Raw genomic sequence first — 20,572 nt, 5'->3', positions numbered from 1 at the left:
GATATTTTAAGAGATGATCTTCTCGAAATGATATTGCTTTATTAATTAAATTTATAATGAATAAGTACATAAATTATAATAAATTATATATAAATTACTGGAATTATTTTGTATATTACATGTTTTTATAGTTTATTGGTTGAATATTTATAAAAAGTATAAAAACTTTTGTAATTCATCGTATATATTTTTTATTATAATACTTTATTTTATTATTTTATTATATACTTTATTTTTAAGAAAAGTAATCTAATATATATATATATATATATATTTAAATAAATTTTATTAATACATAAATAATTAAGTATATATATTTAATTTAAATTATTTTATAAAGTAAATACATAGATATTTAATTATTATATATATTATATATATTATTATTTTACATTATAATCTATTTTAATTGCTACATGCTAAAATTGAAAATAATATTAATGATTTCGCATGAAACATGGTGTTAATTATTGAGCATGGAGTAAAAGGGTGGGTGTCTGGATCGATAAAAGAGTCATGTCGACTATAAAACAACGTCCGTTTCATCCAAGACGATTTCACAATAGTTGCCTCCGATGCAAACTGACGAAATTAAATCACCGCTTTATCTTAACATTCGATAAATTACGCAATTAATTAGTCAAGCAATTAAGCCGGAATCAGATGGTGTACGAATTTAGGAGGGTATAATTCTTAGTAGTGCGTGAGCGGGAACCATAAGACGGTTTGAGATGGCTCGAAAAAAAGGCAATTACCTTTCCAAGAACGCGAATGGGCTCTTCGCTTCGTGGAAAAGTGAGTTTATGATCAAGAGGTGCTTTATAGGTCAAAGGAAAAGGGTTGTTCAACCTCTTTTACCGAATACGTGGCTCGCTGGAAATAAGATTCGAGTACATTGACGAAGATTAACGATCGGGATCTCTATTATGGCGATTAAGGTGAATGATCCTAACTTTCGACCTCGATTTTAGACTTCTTACCTCTTTATTAAGATTGAAAACCCATCCGTCAATCGCTAGTGATGATGATGGTACAATAACTGACAATGATGAATTGAAAGAAAATATACTAGGTGTATCTTAAATTAATTAAGTGTAATACGAGATTATTTCAAATGTAATACGAGATTTCTATTTCATTTTTTCGAAAATTTTTTACATAAATTTGTAGATTATTGAAAAAGATAAAACTTTTATTCATATTGATAATTTTTATATAAATATATTATTTGAATAAATATTTTAAATTTATTGTTTTTACAAATATAATTGTTTTATATCTATTTTCATTCTTTTATTTTAAAACGTTATTTCAGTATGAATATTAATTATTGAACTTTTGTATTACTTAATATACTCTTAATCTTGTTCTTAATTATGAGACATGATGAGACTAACAACATGATAATGACGTTCTGAAATAATTAGGCTAGACATAATTATGTATATGTATAATAAATTCTTGTCTATGTATAATAAGTATAATAAAGATATTATTTTTTTTCATTAAAACTATAAAAACTATGAATTTTTTAATTCTATTTATATACAATTTTTAATAATGTTTTCATTTACAAGATTTTTGAAATTATAAATTTAATTAAAATACATATTATAATAGTTTGTTCTATAGATATAAAACAGATGTAAAAATCGAATAATGATAATTATTAATATACAAAAATAATAATTAAATATATATGTTTATTAAAAGTTATATATATAATTATTAATTATTATTATTAATTATTAAATAAAATACAAATATTAGATAGAAAGAAAAGAGATAGAAATTGTGAAATATATAGATTATATGTGTGTTTCATATAAGAAATAAAAACAGTATGTTTTTTTTTAATAATTTTTTTAATTTAAGTGTTTTTTTTAATGAATTTTTGGGAGACGAATATATCGAATATAGTGATGAAAAAATAGTTAGTATATTAATAATTAGGAGACATATTAGTTCTTCAAAATTAATTTTCTTTATATAAAATATTATTAAATATATTCTATTTTACTTGAAATCTAATAATGATCGATGATTATTTAATCATATATTTCCATACATGTACATATATTAATTTAAAGTATAATCATTCATATTTGAAATTTAATTATTTAAACATGAATAATTTTAAAAATTTCAAAGAAAAATAAAAATATATCATTATCCAGAAAAATTTTATACAATATTATATTTATTCTGAATTTTGAAAAATTTAATCCAATATTCCTATAACTTCCTATATCTTTTTCCTATAACTTTCCTATATCTCCTAGAAACTTATGCCAAAAATCAATCGATTAAATTTTTTACTATCGTTTGATCGGCGACTATAAAATTATATTATTCATTTCAATTTTATTACTATTCCATTTATTGACCGATAACACAACAATGCTAAAAATTAGTAGCATATGGTAACTGGCAAATAATTCCGATTGAGGAACGAAATTGGCTGATTTAGATACAAATCTGATAGTTTGGCACGCGTTTTACATTGCACTTTAGCCGAATTGTTAGTGTCTCGAATAGAAACCGATTTCAGGATTAAGAAGTTTCCTAGAATCCCAATCGTTCGCGGCAATTGATTCCGTAGAGTTTATAGCGGCTACTCAAATGTGTCGACATTTCTTGTTTGAATTCAACCGTTTAACGTAGAAAAACAGCCGCAATTTTATAGGGGAAATCGTGAAGTCGAACTTTGGGTCGTTCACGTCAAGATACGAATGGAATTGACCCTTTTATCGTGTCATGAAGTTGAGACGATTCGAATTCAAACAGTCCAAACATTTGAACTCGTAGTAGACAGTGACCGCAATATTTCACCTAAAACCAGAATGAAATGTTCTAGTTTCATATAATGTTCGTACAATAGTCGTAAAATTTCTGGTTCACCAAATATCTGATATAATACTATATACTATAAATGCTGATATAATAAATTTTTGATATTTTTTTCTACAAATGATATTTATATACATTTTTATATCTTAGTCATTAGAACTTAAATATCTTTTTTAATGAAAAATTTTTAATGAAAAATGAGTTCATGATATAATTTAAATGAGTTTAAAAAGAAATGTTATTATATAAGAAAAATTTTGTTTACGCTTATGGTCTTTTATATTTTTTTTACAAATGATTAATCACAAATTATGAGACAATTAATATTCTTTTAATCGTCTCAGGCATAACAAATTCTCTTCTATAATTTATCATCTGGATTTATAATATGATAAATTTTTTTTTAAATACTGAAAATTTTTTAATTTTTTAATTGAATGATATAGTTTGTTAACAGATTTATTTTATCTGATCCTTTTAAAGTTCCTTCTTTAAAAATATTAAAGGAAGAAATTTACTAAAAATAATCTATAACGTATATAATGATTGGCATAATTAGAACTATTCCATTCGAAGAAATTAAAAGAACATTACAATTTGTGTTATGAAATGTACTATTGCCAATGGATATTATTTTATTATTACTTATTTCGTGTACTAGTTTTATAATTTAAAATATTAAAATATTATAATTAAAATAATTTAAAATTATATTTATATATTATTACTTAATTTATAATATAATAATTAATTAATAATATATATTATTAATTAATAATATAATAATAATAATATAATAATAATTATATAATATACTATAAATTATATTATATTAATATAATTTTAAATTATTTTATAATTTTATTATATTTTTAATATTGATAATGATTCAGACATATTCGAATGTACTTACTTATTTATATCTTTAAATCTAATAAAAAAATAATTTTATGAAAAATATTGGTGATTTTGAAAAAATTCGAACAAATTATATAATATAAAAAACATAATAAAATATATAATATAAAAAAAATATAATATAATAAATAAAAATATAAAAAATAATATAATAAAAATATAAAAAAAATATAAAAAAATTTTTTTAAAATATAGAAAAAATCAGTTTCTGTTATTATTAAAAATAAAGGTATTTAGATGACTTATTTTAATTAAGACATCTATTCGAAACTTTTAGATGTAAATAAGAAAACAATAAGTATTTAATGAAATATTTTATATTTAAATATCTATATAAAAAATAAAACTTTTAAATATAATATTATCAGAGATGATAGAAAAATAAAGTTAAGTTGCTTTTTTTCTATAAAAAGAAACAATTATTGATAAGATGAATAGATAAAAGGATAAATTAAAAACTCTATCGAATTGGCAGTTTCCATTGAAATTGTATTTTAGATAATTGATTTTAGAGATGGAATGAAATGTATTAATAGTTTATATTTATATTTGTAATATTATAATTATATCTATATAATAAATATTGGTAGTATTTTTATCTAAGATATATTATACATTGTTTCTGAATGTCTATTTGTTGGAAAACAATCATAAATCAATGATGTTATCTTTTAAAAATTTATACAACATTTAATGCAAATATTAAATTGAATTGCTCAATAATTTCTAAAATATATTTTTTCTTTAGATAATAAATTTCATCGGTATTATTTATAAACAAATATTCAAATTTTATCGTTTTTCTTTTACTTTGAGTAACTTAAGTTTTTTCAAATTGTTATAGAATTTAAAGTTTACTGAAATTTTATTTATGGTTTTATTATTCAATGTTGCTATCAATACTACTACTTCATAATTAGTATCTATTTGTTTTTCTTTGATACTTTAAATGTTTTGTAAACAGATACGCATAATTATGTATAATCGAATATATTCATTCAGCAAACCTGTATATTTTTATTTATTGTTTTCACTGCCCAGTTAACAGGTTATGGGTCCAGATTACGAAAGAAACAATAAATAATTAGATAAAGTACAGTTAAATCGAAAAAGAAAAAGGAATATGAGACTGTTCGTATTAATAAGCTGAAAGGATTATAAAATTGGGCTTCATGGAAATTTCAAGTGCGCATTACTTTGAAATCTTGTGGTGCATAGGAAATAGTTACAGATGAATCAGTTCTTCCTATACCAGGAAATAATGCGACAAATCGAACATGCGCTGAATAAAACTCGACAGTACAGCTCAATGCATAATCGCTACATCAGTGGATGAAAAACCATTTTAGCATATTATCAACTGAAAATGAGTTAAGGATATATGGAAAAAGTTGGAGTCTGTTTACGAACAAAAATCTGATACTAGTATACATATGGTGTTGCAGCAATGATACAATTACCAGAAGGAACCAGGCGATGATATCGCTATTCACATAATAAAGCTCGAGAATTTTGCACATCGGCTGCAAACTCTGACTAAGAAAATTCCAAATCAAATAATTATTATTCATAACATTACCTCCGTCATTTAATATATTATGGGAATACTTACGTGGGAATCAACTCAACCCAAAGAAAGACTCTCAGAAATCTTATTTCAAAACTCACCATTAAGGAACCGAAGAAAGAGTAGAGAACATTGCTTTTATTGCCAATAAGCATCACTATGAGAAAAATTTCAAAAAAGACAACATTAGACCAGGTGTGTGTCATTATTGCCACAAACCAGGACATTGGATCAAGGGAATGCAGAAAAAAGCAGCAATACCAAACAAAAAATACACAGGAAGGAAAAGAAATGCACTCATTGGAACCATATTTGCAGAATATAATTTAAAAACATTTAGTGATGCATGGATTTGGGTGCGAACACATGTAAAATCGTCGCAAGTGGTTCATATAAAAAATTCGATACAGTAGAGAATATTAAGATAGGATTAAGAATATTAAGATGGAAAATATATTCAAGCAATTGGATCAGGAGATATCAACATTCTTGATTTCAATGGAAAAGAATGGGTAAGAAAGTATTTCAGTAATGTTTTTCACGTACCAAAAGTTGAGTTTCAATCTTTTTTCGGCGGGTGCATTTCTTGACAAAGGACTACAATAATATTTCGACAACAAAAAATGCATATTCATGAGGAATGGAAATATTGTTGCAGTGGGAGAAAGAAAAGATAAGTTATTCGTAATGAAATTTAAAGTCATTACAGACGAGCATCAAGTAAATATGGCAGTGTGCAGTTCTCTTTTCTCCTGGCACAAACGAATTGGCTCATTAGAATGTGGATCACGTGAAGAAAATTCTAAGATTTAAGAACATCTTTTTTAAGGATCAAAAGTTTTCTTGCGAAGATTGCATTATATGGAAAATGCACAGACTATCATTCCCAAAAAGCGATATAAAATCTGAGCGCATTGGAAAACTCATCTATGCAGATCTTTCAGATCCAATGCGAGAAAATTCGCTCGGAAGAGCTCGATATTTCTTAATGATGAAAAATAACTACAGTCATTGGAGAAGCTTATATTTTATCAAAAATAAATCAGAGACATTACGATATCTAGAGGATTTCTTTAAGAAAACTGATAAGCATTTAGAAAAAGGAATCAACATTTTCAGATCGAATAATGGCTTTGAATTTACCAATAAAGAAATTGAGGAACTTATACGTCGATATGGCATTACGCATTAGAAAATGGTACCATTTACTCTGGAACAAAATGGTTCCGCCGAACGGGAAAACAGATTCGTAGTTGATTTAGCGAAAACGTCGTTGCATGCAGAAAAATTACCAGTCAAAATGTGCGCTGAAGCAGTTAATTACACTATTTATACTTTAAATAAAACCGGAATTAGCGGGGAGAAAGGAGTAACAAACATTGAACTATGGCTTAAAAAGAAACCAAAAATTTCGAACCTCAGAACTTTCGGAGAAGAAGTATACTTCTATATCTCTAAAGAGAAGAGACGAAAATGGAACGTCAAAGCCGAAAAAAGCGTTTTCGTCGGATATAATGAAAACACGAAAGGATTCCGGATCTGGCTTCCTGAAAGAGGACAAGTTAAAATACATAGGGATGTAAGATTTACAGATCAGTACTACGAATTTAATTCAAATGAGGAATGGGAATCAGATTCAAATACCATAATCTTTAAACATTAGAAAAATGACATAATCAAAATAAATGAATCGAAAACTATTGTTCAGTCAGAAAACAATGAACAAATAAATTTAGATGGAGAATTAGATGATTCAGAAAACAAAAATCAATATGAACAGGACCGACATTTGAGAGACAGAAATAAAATACCACGACCAAACAAGCTCACGTATGGAAACAATTGTAATTACAGAACAACATGAACTGGAAAACTATGATGATGCAATCACATATAACAATGCAATTAAATGAAAAGTAGCCATGGATGACGAAATTGATTCTTTGAGAAAATCAACATGGACATTAGTAAATGCGCTATCAAATCATCAAGTCATAGATAATCAATGGACTTAAATGGACTAAAATGAAAATGAATAACGATAGAAGTGCAAGGCAAGAATCTCGTTGTTAGAGGTTTCAAACAAATTGCTAGAGTTGATTATCATGAAATGTTTAATCGTGTAGCTAGATTCGATTCAATAAGGATTATCCTATCTAAGGACTACCACAGCCTCGAACAAAATATACTTACAACAACTTGACGTCAAGATTTTTCTTCACGGAGAACTCGATGAGGTCATCTACATGCAGCATCTGAAGGGATGGAAATGACTATATTTGCAAGTTAAATCGTAATTTATATGGTCTAAAGCAGACATCAAGATATTGGAATCATCGTTTTACAGCGGTATTAAAGAAACATGGTCTCACATCCACCAGCGTTGACTATCGTGTATTTACAAATGAAAACAATCAAGACGATTGATTCTAGCGATCCATATTGATGATGGATTAATTAATGCAACGAACCAATCATTCATAAAAAATTTGTTGACTGAATTCCGTAAGGAATTTGAAATAACATTCAATGATACATATCTGGGATTATAGATTGAGCGACTGGCAGATGAATCCATATTTTTGCATCAGGAAGCTTATTCTAAGAAAACTTTGCAATGATTTCAGATGGAAAATGTTAACACAGTAGCAATCCTAGCAGACCAAAACCATCAACCATCATGGAGACGTAAAAAAATGGATACAAGAAAAAATTAGAGTTCCCTTATCGGCAAGTGATTGTCAGGAAATTTAATTGTCAGTGGGCACTAGACTAAACATTACATTTGCAATAAACAAAGTCAGCCAATATTTGGAAAAACCCAATAAAATTCACTGGAACCCAATAAGAGAATTTTCATAGCTAAAAAGAGAACAACAAAACATGGTATTCATTTTTCAACCAAATAGAATAATCATATTAAAGTAATGTAAATTATGCTGGAGACACTGAAATTAGAAAATCCACTACAAGTTTTATATTAAAACTAGGCGATTTTGCAATTGTTTGGAGGTCAATACGACAACGAACAGTAGCTCTATCGATTATCGAATACATAACAGCTAATCAAACTGTGAAAGAGATCATATGGATGAAAAGTCTAATCAATGATCTAGCTATGTTCAAGAATCTTACAACGATTCTTTATAACTTGAGCGCAATCAAACTTATTAAAAACCCTGAATTTTATCGAAGAAGCATATTGATGTACGTTATCATTTCATACGAAACAAATTCAACGAGAAGAAGTTTATTTTATAACATATAACATCGGAAGATCAGCAGGCAGATCTTCTGATGAAATTCTTGAGAAGAACAGTGTTTAATATACAAAGAAATCGAATATCAGAGTATCGAAAATATAATAGGCACGTAGAATTATGACATTCAATCATAATAAACATGCACACTAAATAAATTTCAGTTCACTTTTAGTGTTATAAAATTTAAAGTTCATTGAAATTTTATTTGTGGTTTTATTATTCAATGTTGCTAGCAATACCACTACTTCATAGTTGATACCTATTTATTTTTCTTCGATACGCATATTTCAAATGTTTTGTAAACAGATACGTAACAAATATATTCATTCAGTTAAACCTGTACATTTTTATTTATTTTTACTGCCCATCAACAAAAAATAAATAATAATTATTCTTCATAATTCATAATACAAATCAGTTTGAGATTTTATAATTCAAAATAGAACGAAAATATAGAATAATATTTCTTTTATAAAAAAATTTTTTTTTAAATAAATTAAGTTTAAACACTTTTTTTAAATACAAGTGAAATTAATTTATTCTTGATGTATACAAATCAATTAATAAATTATTAATAGGTTATTATTATAAAAATAAGCAAAAAATATACAATAATATTTTATTATATAAATTTTTGTTTTTGAAAAAATCAAGATTGAATATATATAATCAGAGAATTATATAATCCATAAGTTTTCAAATTAATTTTTAAATAAAAATGTGTATTCTATATTTTTTGCTCAATAGTTCATTTATATGTTATAAGGAATCAATTAAAAATTTCCGTCAAGTTTTTCCAATTTGACTATTTGAAAACAAACTTACCTAATTATATTATTCTTGATTTTCATTTTATTTTGAATCATAGAATTTTATATTATGAATTCTATGTATAATCAATCATAGAAATATTCTCTACATTCAGAACAGAAGTTAATTTTAACTGAAAATTATGATTTGTGAAAACTTCTATATAACACATAATATATTATATATGAAACAATTTTTTTGTCTCTTCAAGAGAAACAAAATCAATATCTAACATTTTTTAGAAACAATTTCATCTAAAAATATTTTTCATAATAGAATCATAGAGCATTAAAAATTAAACATTTTATGAAACTAATTTAAAATTTTGTTTTATTTCATATTACAACATTATATTTAAAACAAAAAATATTAAAACTTGAATGATTTCATTTTTTTAAAATAATGTTTTACTAAAAAAATTCTCACATGTGTAATCCATTATTTTTTATATATTTACAAAATTTCATTATGAATAAAAATAAAAAAAATTTTATTATATAGATAATTTGTTATATGATTATTTCTATGATTAATTATGTACATATCTGTACTTTAGATTCAGAGTATATTTTTAAATAGTAAAATGTCATTAATAATTTCAAGATTAAAAAGTTTCTATAAGTTTTTTTAATTTATTATGAATTAATTTGTAATATGAATTTATTAATATGAATTTATTTATGAATTAATTTTGAAGATGAATATATTATATTTATATTTATATATTTATTATATTATATATGTACCTAAATTAATAAATTATAATTTTAAATAAAATTTTAAATAAAAATATTTTTGTTATTATAAATTTCCACAATAAAATTATACAAACTGCAAATTTAATTTAAGTTCTATTTATACATAAATATGAAATTCAGAAACTTTGCATTACTGTAGAAAGACTAAAACTTTGAAATGGAAATGTAGACGTATGCAAAGAAAATTTAATCGAGTAGAAAGTTGAAAATGACGTTTCCATCATGTGACTCTTGAAGAGACTCTTACAAGTTGAAGATTGATGGAAGTCAAAAAAGTCCTACAATGTATAGTGAAGATTGATTTCGGCAAATATGGCGAATCAAGTTGGTTTATTTATGAAAATTATGCGGTGAAACAAGTTCGATACGACGGAAAATCATGCATTTTTCTTTTAGAATACTATGAAAGTATATGGCAGCATGTAAGCTGTATTTCATATCTATACATTTCCATCGAAGTAAAAACCTTTCATATAACATGTGAATGAAGTAAACAGAAGGTATCGACATGTTCTTGATTCGTTTTCTACAACTTATGGAACGATGAAAATAAATAACACTTTGATCAAACTATTGTTTCTTTAAAAAAAATTTTATATTATGAAGAATAAAAAAAAAGATTTTAATTGCAATACTAAGATTGAATATTTTTTATTTGAAATATAAATAAAGAATAAAATAAAATAATTATTTCAAATAAAACAAAAATATTTACAAATTTTAAAATATTACTTTAAATATAAATTATTTTTAAATAATAATAAAAAATAAAATATAATATCATAAATATTATTATAACTATAATATAAATTATTTACGTCAAAAAATCATTGATTTAAGAGATATTTTAATTTGAATTTTATAAAACTTAATGTCTAAAAAACAAGGAATATGTAAAATAATATTTATCAATTCATATTTTCATATTTTCTAAATTAAAAACTTCTTAGTATATATATATATATATTTTTTTTAATAATATTTTTTTTACAAAAATGTCAAATTGCATTAATTAGTATTTTAAAATATATGATTTATAAAAATCAATTTAATTTTCATATATTATTTACTTCATGTGAAATATCATATAATATCAAAAATCTATCTCTCTTGAAAATATTCAACTTCTTTATCTAAAATATTTTTTAATAAAAAAATTAATGAAATATTTCAAGTAATAAAATTGTTTTGTTCACTGTTTATAAAAAACACGGATTTCATTTCAGAATAAAAAATATATATGTTAAAAAATATGAATAAAAATATATAACAACAAATAATATAATTACACTAAATAATATAATTAAATAGAATTATTTTGGAAAATAATATATATTTCACATAGAAAAATTCATCATAATAAAGCATATTTATTAAATATTTTTATAATGAAATTAAATATAATAAGATTTCAATCAAGATTTCATTTCTTTTGTTCATTTTTTTAACTAATTTTTCTTTTAAACTTTTATGATAATTAATATTTGTACATCAATTATTCGCTACTTTTTAAAACTAACTTCATTAAATAATTATTAAATAGATCATAGATAATAAGTTTAATTATAACATAAAGGAATATTTAAACATATATAAAACGTGAAAATGAATTATAAAAAAAACAATTTGTAAAAAATTGCTAATTATTTTTATTCAAACCTTGATAAACTTCGATCCGAACTGTTTATCTTCTGTTTAAATCAGTTTATCGAAAGCCTATAAAAAAAATTTAGATAATAAATAAAATAGAAAATACTAAAATAATTTATTTTTTATATATAAATAATTAAATCGGATAATTAATATAGCAAATAAAAAATAAAATAAAAATTTTATTTGAATAATTATTTAAATATTATATTATTTAATTATAATACATTTTATATCATAGAAATAAGTCTAATAAATAAACTTTTATTCTATTTCTTGTGCAAGCATATTCCTATTCGCATAAAGTTCTTAATAAATATTTATTCTTTCTTCTTATTTCCTTGCTTATAATATATTAATCAGGATAGAAATATATTGTTTATATAATTCACTTTTGTCGACAATTAGAAGTAGAACACATTTATATCTTGACAATAAAATATTAATAAAAAAAATTATTAAAATATATAAGATACCTATATATGTTTTAATTTTATACAAATATTTTTATTATTTAAGATTAATTTAAAATGATTAAAACTAATGATAATTAAAATGTAAACTGAATATTAAGGACAAACACAAAACTTGTGAAGCGTTTAAAAAGCTGGGATTTTATTTTCAACAAGTATATTCGAATATTTTCAATAATCTAATAATAATTTATGAGCGGATATAACTTCCTAATGCTTTAAATACTCAATTTAAAGAAATATAATAGTAATAGTTACTTCACAAGTCATGTTTGCGCATCTAATAATGCCTTGCGAAGGACTACCGTGAAAGCAAGCACAAAGATCTTGACTCTCACGCGCTGTGACCTCGACTGCAAGGGCACATGCTTCATGCTGCTCTCCGCGTAATTATTCATCTCTCTAATCTCTCTAATCTTAGTTTGCATTTTCACGAAAATGATTGGAAAAGTCAAAGCCCAGTTTTCTAGATCAAATCAATTTTTATAGAAATAGAATACAGATCAAATAGAATTCGTATCAAAATCAAATAGCAACAATTCGTATCAAAGTTTATTAGAATTAGAATCGTCAATCAATCGTAAACATCTAAATCATTATTCGTTTACTTAAAGCTCATAATATTAATTATTATACAATTCTATGATAGCAGTCTATATAATAGTATTCTTCAGATAATAGCATCAATTCAATATGACATTTATGCAATATTCAAAATTGTTCGATTTAGATTTTAACACTGCATATTATGTTTACAATTTTTCTATAGAAAAAATTGCTATCTATTTCTAATCTTAATCAAGATTGTAATAAATGTGATGACATATTGATGAATGTTATTAATTATTAAGTTCATAATATAAATTTAATAATAATCGATCACAAATATAGGATTTTATGTCAGAAAAATAAGTTTATAAAATATAAATTTTAAATTTTAATTATTAAAAGAAAGAATTAAATATAACATTGCTATTATTTTTTAAATTTTATCAAAGTTATTGTAAAATGGAAAGAGAAAGAGAGGTAGATTAATATTTTATATATTATTTAAGTTTTATAAATCGAGTTGTAATTTCCATTTACAGAAAAATAGTTATCAACCAATTCAAAGTTCTATTATAACGTGATAGAATATTCAAAGCGCAAAACAATTTTAGAATAATTATTAATATTTCATTATGTAATGCATAATTAAAAAATATTAAAAATGTATTGAATTATTATTATTATTTAGAGATTATAATATAATAATATTGATTGATAAAATCAAAAATTTTATCTTATTACTTTACAAATTTTAATATATTTTTTAAAATTATAAACTTAAAATTTTTTGTAATCATAAAATTTTTTGTAATCTTATGATATCTCATTCAACTTGTCCAAAATATTAAAGAATTATTATTTTAGATCTTTAAAACAAAATAATATGAGTTATAATATGAGTAAAAATATCATATATTTTTATTTAAAATTAATTTCAAAGATTTTTTATTTATATATATATATATAAATTTTTTCTTATATTAAAGAAAAGTAAAAAGTAAAAAATTGAAAATTGTTTTATTCTAAAAAAATTTTACAAATTTAAAAAATCTTTGATAAATCTTTTTTTGTAATTTGTTTCATAAATATTTTATAATAAAAAATTTTATAATCATATTTGAAAAATTATTTTTTATTTTAAATTTTGAATAAAAAATGCACTTAAAATGTATTGTGAGAATGTTGCATTGAATTTATACTATATTCTTAATGTATGTTTGAATATTTAGAATATTTTGTATTCATTTATTTCTTGACTTTATTTATGCTTAATTAAAATTAAAATATTGCTATATTAAAATTTATTAAATACATAATAAAAATGTACAGAATATTAATACTAAATACTTACCAAAATACATCACACTAAATAAATAATTCTTCTACATATATTAACAATAAACACAGCCGTACAGAAACATATAAAATATAAATCCAATCATATAACCTCTCTTTGGTAAATTCTAATGCCATGGTTTATTTTTCATTCAAAATATCATAAAACGGCAACAAAAAATTGTATGGCATTCTCATTATGAAATTGTTTTCCAGATTCTTTGAAAAGAAAATTGTAAAAAAAGTTTCTTAAAATTAGTATATTAGATTGAAAAATTTTTAAAAACAATTTTTACTTCTCTATTTAATAGAAGAGATTTATTAAGAAAATTTAGACAAAAATAAAGATTTTACATTTCCTATTTGTAAATGTAGGTATATATCTATATATATACATTTTGTATATTAACAACGAATTAAAACATTATTATAAATTTACAGAAATATATGTTTATTAACTGCCCAGTATCTATAATATATAATATAATATCTTGATATAAATTCATGAACTACATACAACAACAAAGATGGAATAATTTTATGATATATGTGTTTTTAGAGTTCTATAATTCTCTCTTTATGTAGTTGCAAATTTAATTAACTAATCTGAGTTTTAAATGAGTTTTAAATCTGAGTTTTAAAAATATTTTCCTTCTAATTATCATTAATTAATTATCATTTGAATGATTCATAAAAAAAAAGAATTAGTTGTTGTATAATTACATATATAATATATAAAAATATAAAAAAATATATTTCATAAATATTTGATATAAAATGAAATTTGAAAGTATTAAATATTATAAATTGTTATTAAATTTTTAAGAAAATTTATAAAAAATATTGTAATAATATTGCAAATATTATACAATATTATGTTTTTAAAATTAATTACTATTTTATATATATTAAAATTAATTATTATATATAAAATCAATTGTATGAAAATATATTATATTTTCTTTTTTGATATTTTTTAATAGTTTAAAAAAAAAACGAATTCTATGTGTAATAATTAAGAATTTATTTTGATGATTTCATAGAAGGATTATAATATATTTCATAGATCATCTTTGCACTAACATGGAACAAATTTCATTTTTTATTTAAATCATGTTCGTGTTGCTTTTCCAATGATATAGCGCGATACACGAGCTGCATCTGGTCCATTTCTCATGCGTCAAAACTATTTATGGTTGACGCGTGCACCTCTTGTCGACAGTTTTCCAATGGATTCATGATAGATGCATATTTCCGGTTTTTTCTCCATACTGCTGCTGTGGGATCGTCGAGTAAATTGAACAATGATCGATTACACGATATGAAAAATGAAGGATCGACTGACTAATTGTCAATATATAGAAACGAACTTCAAATCGACATTATATATTACGTAAATAAACGACAAAAAAAAATTGATAGCGAAAAGAATTATAATATCGTTCACGTTCAAAAGAATTGTTTTGATTTTGAGAAGTAAATTCTGTCAGAAATTATACAAATTTATGACTGATTATTTTATTTTCACCGTATTGAAATATATACATATGTATATGAATATATAAAATATTATTTTATATATTCTATATAACATATATTACTTTAAAGGATCTTAAAACAAATTTATTTTTAATATTTTGCATTTTGTAGCAAAATTAAAATTTAAAGAATAGACATTTGATTTAAAATTTGAATAAATTTAATTTGAATAAGTTATTAGTTTTCATATTAAGTATGAATAAAATATATATATATATATATATATATATATATTCCACAATAATAGCAAAGAAATGTGTTTTATTTAAAGTTATATAATATGCACATTAAATGTGAATTAGATATCATACCAATTACAAAGATATAATTAATTTTACAAAAAATATTTAAATATTTAAATACAAAATATTTATTAAAATTTTATAAATAAAAATAAAATTATCTTTTTAATAGATTCTACGAATATATAATTATTTTTATATTTAGAAAAGGAAAAGTTAGAGAAAATTTACAAGTCACATTAATATAATTCATTAATATCAGAGATTTTTTTCTAAAAACATCGATCTGATACTCTATAAGATTTATAATCTGACAAGTCAAGATTCAAACTTAATGAGTCCATCCTGCAGTTCTTTAATGTAAAAGTGTACAACTTAGATACATCTCAAAAGAGATCTCAACACGAAATACGAAGAATCTTTTATTGTTATATAATAGTGATAAGCCAAATTCCGATTAAACTGAGAATATCTTTTATTCAATATAAATTCAGTCCGATTAAACTCAGAATACTTTTTATTCGATATAAATTCAGTCATATCAATCATATGTATACGTATATTTGTCCACTTATTGTCTATATCTTCAAATTCTAAAAAATATAATAATATAATAAATATCATTATATAATATATCATAATATATTAAATAAATATTTAATCTTTTTTCATAATTACATTATATATTTGTATTAATTACTAACAAAAGTAATCATTATTATTTAAATAATATTAGTAAAAATTTGACCATAATTAATTTTTATCTTATTCTTAACTTTTTGATATATACATATATGTATATACATATATCACATTATCTGATGTAATTAAAATATAAGTGTGATTTATAAATATTTACTTAATTTATCAATCAATTTATAAATATTTATAAATATTAATTTCTAAAAATTAATTATAATTCTAACTATCAATTTATTAATATAAATTTATTCAATAATATATTAAATTATTTATTAAATAATATAATTTAATTTATATTTTATATCAAATTTATATCGAATAAATTAATTTATTCGATTTTCTCAAAAACAAAATCTCATAATAATAAAAAAATTTTATTCCATATATTCGACTTATTTCTTGATATAGAATCATCCTTTTTTCAATTATATCAGCAATTATCAATCTATATATTTAAATATTGAAATTGAAAAACTATTGTTTTATTGGAAATTGTTATTTAAATAAATCAAAGAAAAGGAGGTTTTCATATTAAGAAAATGTTTAGACATTTAACAAATACAAAATAAAATAAAATAGCAATTTTTTATAAGATTTAAATATTTGTTATTTCTTAATTTTATAATACGATTTAATATGTTAATATAAATAAATACTAATTTATTAATTTATTATATAAATTTAATTTTATTATAATTATAATTATAATAACAAATTTTATTATATAATTTTATTTAAAATAATTTATTATTTTAAATAATAATTAAATAATTTATATTTCAATGTATTGTAAAATATTTTCATTGGTTTTTGTCTTATCATTTATTTTAAATTAATTTGAAGATAGCTTTTTAAATAGAATAAAGAAATATATTATATCCAAAAAATTTTATAAACCAAAATAAAATATAAAAAAAATATTGAAATATCTTACGAAATGCTGAATAATTAAAAAAATATAATATATAATTACATATATATAAATAACAGAATATGTAATTAAATAAAAGAAATATATAATCTCTTTAAAATTTGTGTACAATTTATAATTTCTTAAATATACTAACTTAAGTTTAAATTAAATATAAAAAATTTATTCACAATTTTATTTTTAGAATATTTCAAAATATTATAATATTAATGAAATTGATGTTTTAATTATAAATATATATATATATATAAAACACATAGTAACAAAAAATATATATATATATTTTTTAAATAAGAAAAGAAGAAACAGAAACGGAATTTTTATGATTAATAATTTATACATTTCGATTCATTGATTCATAATTCGAAATCATTATAAGAATATATGTTATTTTTTATTAATATAAATATAAATTTAATGAAATAATAATTTTTTTTTTTGGAATATATATTATTTATATATATAATATATAAATTATATATATAATTATAATGATATATAATATAAATTATATATAATATTAATATATAAATTTATTTTAATTTTTTAAGTTCTTTTTATACTCTTTAAACTATATTTCGAATATTTAAATAATGAAAGTAATATATTTTTAGATGATTAATGTTTCACATGATATTATCAATATTATAACATTTACTACATGTTAGAATTTTTATTTATGCTTTTAAATGTATACACATAGTTAAAGTTTAAAATGTCAAAAGTTATCCGTATTACATGTCCTCTGAATCGTTGTAAAATCTATTTATCTGACGATCTCTTTGGAATTACACGGAGAGTTTTCAACCAGAAAATCTGTTCAGCTCAGTGTCGCTCGGATATGTCATGCTACAACCGTCCAAATGTAATTACAATTATCGGTCTCGAAATAGAGAGAGGAATTACGAGAGTAAGAGAGGAATAGAAGCTTCTAGAATTTATTGACGTTTGCTTGATTCTGGTTCTCTTTGTATCATTTTGCATGTATCCATTTTCTATGATCATATTCCTTCCGGAAAATTTGATATCTTCGAGATGAATTGACTCTTTTATAAAAGATATCATCCAGAAATAAATATTCAGACTAAATATTCAGATATATGATGAAATACTTTATATCAATGAATGAATTCTTTTTAAATAAAATTACCGTTATATTCAACTGATAACATAATCATTCCTAATGTAATTTTTTTAAAATCATTAATTCATATAAATATTTATATGATTCATATAATTCATATAATGTTCTGTAACTCTACAAGTTTTGTTTTCTTTGAAGTTTTGACGTTTTGTAATGATACAAATTTTAGAAAAATTATATTTACAAATTTTTTAAAATATTGTCATAAAAAAATTTTAAATTTGAATAGAAAAATTATAATAATCAATAATTATATTTGAAATTGAATCTAAATAGTTTCATAAATTGAAAAAAAAGATTAAATTTAAAATATAAGGATTTTATTTAAATTATTTTTATTTAAATTATAAATTATAAATTATAATTTATTAATTATAATTATATAATAACATATCATATATTAAAATTATATAATAATATAATTATCTCTATAAATTAGCAGATAATATATTAATATAATAAAATATATTACTGTAATATAATACAACCGATAAAAATTTAATTTGAAAATTTGATTTTATAATTATATTTTATTTGCGACTGACAATATTAAATCAAAAGCATTAATATTCAAATAATGATTAAATTTTCTTAATTACAAAATGTCAAAAGAAATATAAATTATTAATTTTATATATGTATATAATACGTAATATTATATATAATAAATAATATTCCATCATTAAATTTATCAATTTAAATTCTTTCGAATTTGATTATGCTATTCAATATTTTAAAAAATTACAGCAGGAGATAAAATTTGTTTCATTTTCTCTGAATTTTCAGAATATCTATTTATTCTCTTTAGCAATATCCAAAGAATTCGTTAAAAATAATCTTTGTCTTGCAATTCACGTAAAATCGAATATTTCAATATATATTCAGTTATAAAAAATTGATTATTTATACGATTTATTTAATCTTTAATTGATTATCAGAAATATACGGAAAATAAAATAAAATAAAATATATTATATTTAAATGTTTAAAATTTTATTTAATTTATAATAATTTTATAATAATTTTATGAATAAAGTTTCTATATGAATCTAATTTTTAAAAATTAAATTGTCATATATGTATATACATATATGTATAATTATATTATAATATAATTACAGAAACAAAATAGAAAATATGAGAAGAGATCTAAGAGAGAGATTTGAAATATTGAGAGTAAGGCAGTCAGCGAGAAAAGAGAAAACAAGGAGAAAGGGAATGAGAATGAAAAGCTTGTATTTTTTTCTGTTGCTAGTAGAAACTCTTTGACTAACGAACCATGAACATCGAAGGTACTTGTAGATAAACGCGTCGGTGAATTTCTAGTTACATCATGCATTACTATACTACTTGCAAATTCATGACAGTCCTATGAATTTTCTTCTTGTCTTTCATTACCAGAAAAAAAATAGTTTGAAATATTGTTTAAATATTCAATCTTTCTTAGTTGCGGTATTTATTATTGGTAATTTTTCTCTGACAAATTTCATATTTTATCATAATTTTTTATAACTTTTTTTAGGAATGATCTTTTTTAAGAATAAGAATTTTAAATATTATCTAAAAATTTTTGCACGTTTTAAATTGTAAAAACACAAAATATGTAAGAAAGAAATACTAGAAAAGAATCGTTTTATCTATCTTTGCTTATTATTATTTACATTATTATAATTTACATATATATAATAATTAAATAATATATAAATAATGTATAATAATTAATAATATATATATATATATACTCCCTATAAATTTTTCATTTCATATTTTATATTTAATATTTATTAAGTATTTTGTTTATATTAAATATCTGTATATCTTCTTAATGTTCTTTTTTTTTT

The 20,572-nt window shown here is 21.4% G+C and overlaps 1 protein-coding gene across 4 annotated transcripts in view; it reads right to left on the bottom strand.

Annotated features, from left to right (window-relative positions):
- The window catches only part of LOC108003087 (basement membrane-specific heparan sulfate proteoglycan core protein), a 303,226-nt gene that overhangs the window by 210,888 nt on the left and 71,766 nt on the right, over nt 1-20,572 (bottom strand). The window lies entirely within an intron of this gene.

The sequence above is a fragment of the Apis cerana genome, linkage group LG7 (assembly GCF_029169275.1).
Source record: "Apis cerana isolate GH-2021 linkage group LG7, AcerK_1.0, whole genome shotgun sequence".
Classification (NCBI taxonomy): domain Eukaryota; kingdom Metazoa; phylum Arthropoda; class Insecta; order Hymenoptera; family Apidae; genus Apis; species Apis cerana.
The sequence above is the reverse complement of the archived record's forward strand: the minus strand, read 5'-3'. Positions and strand labels throughout refer to the sequence as shown.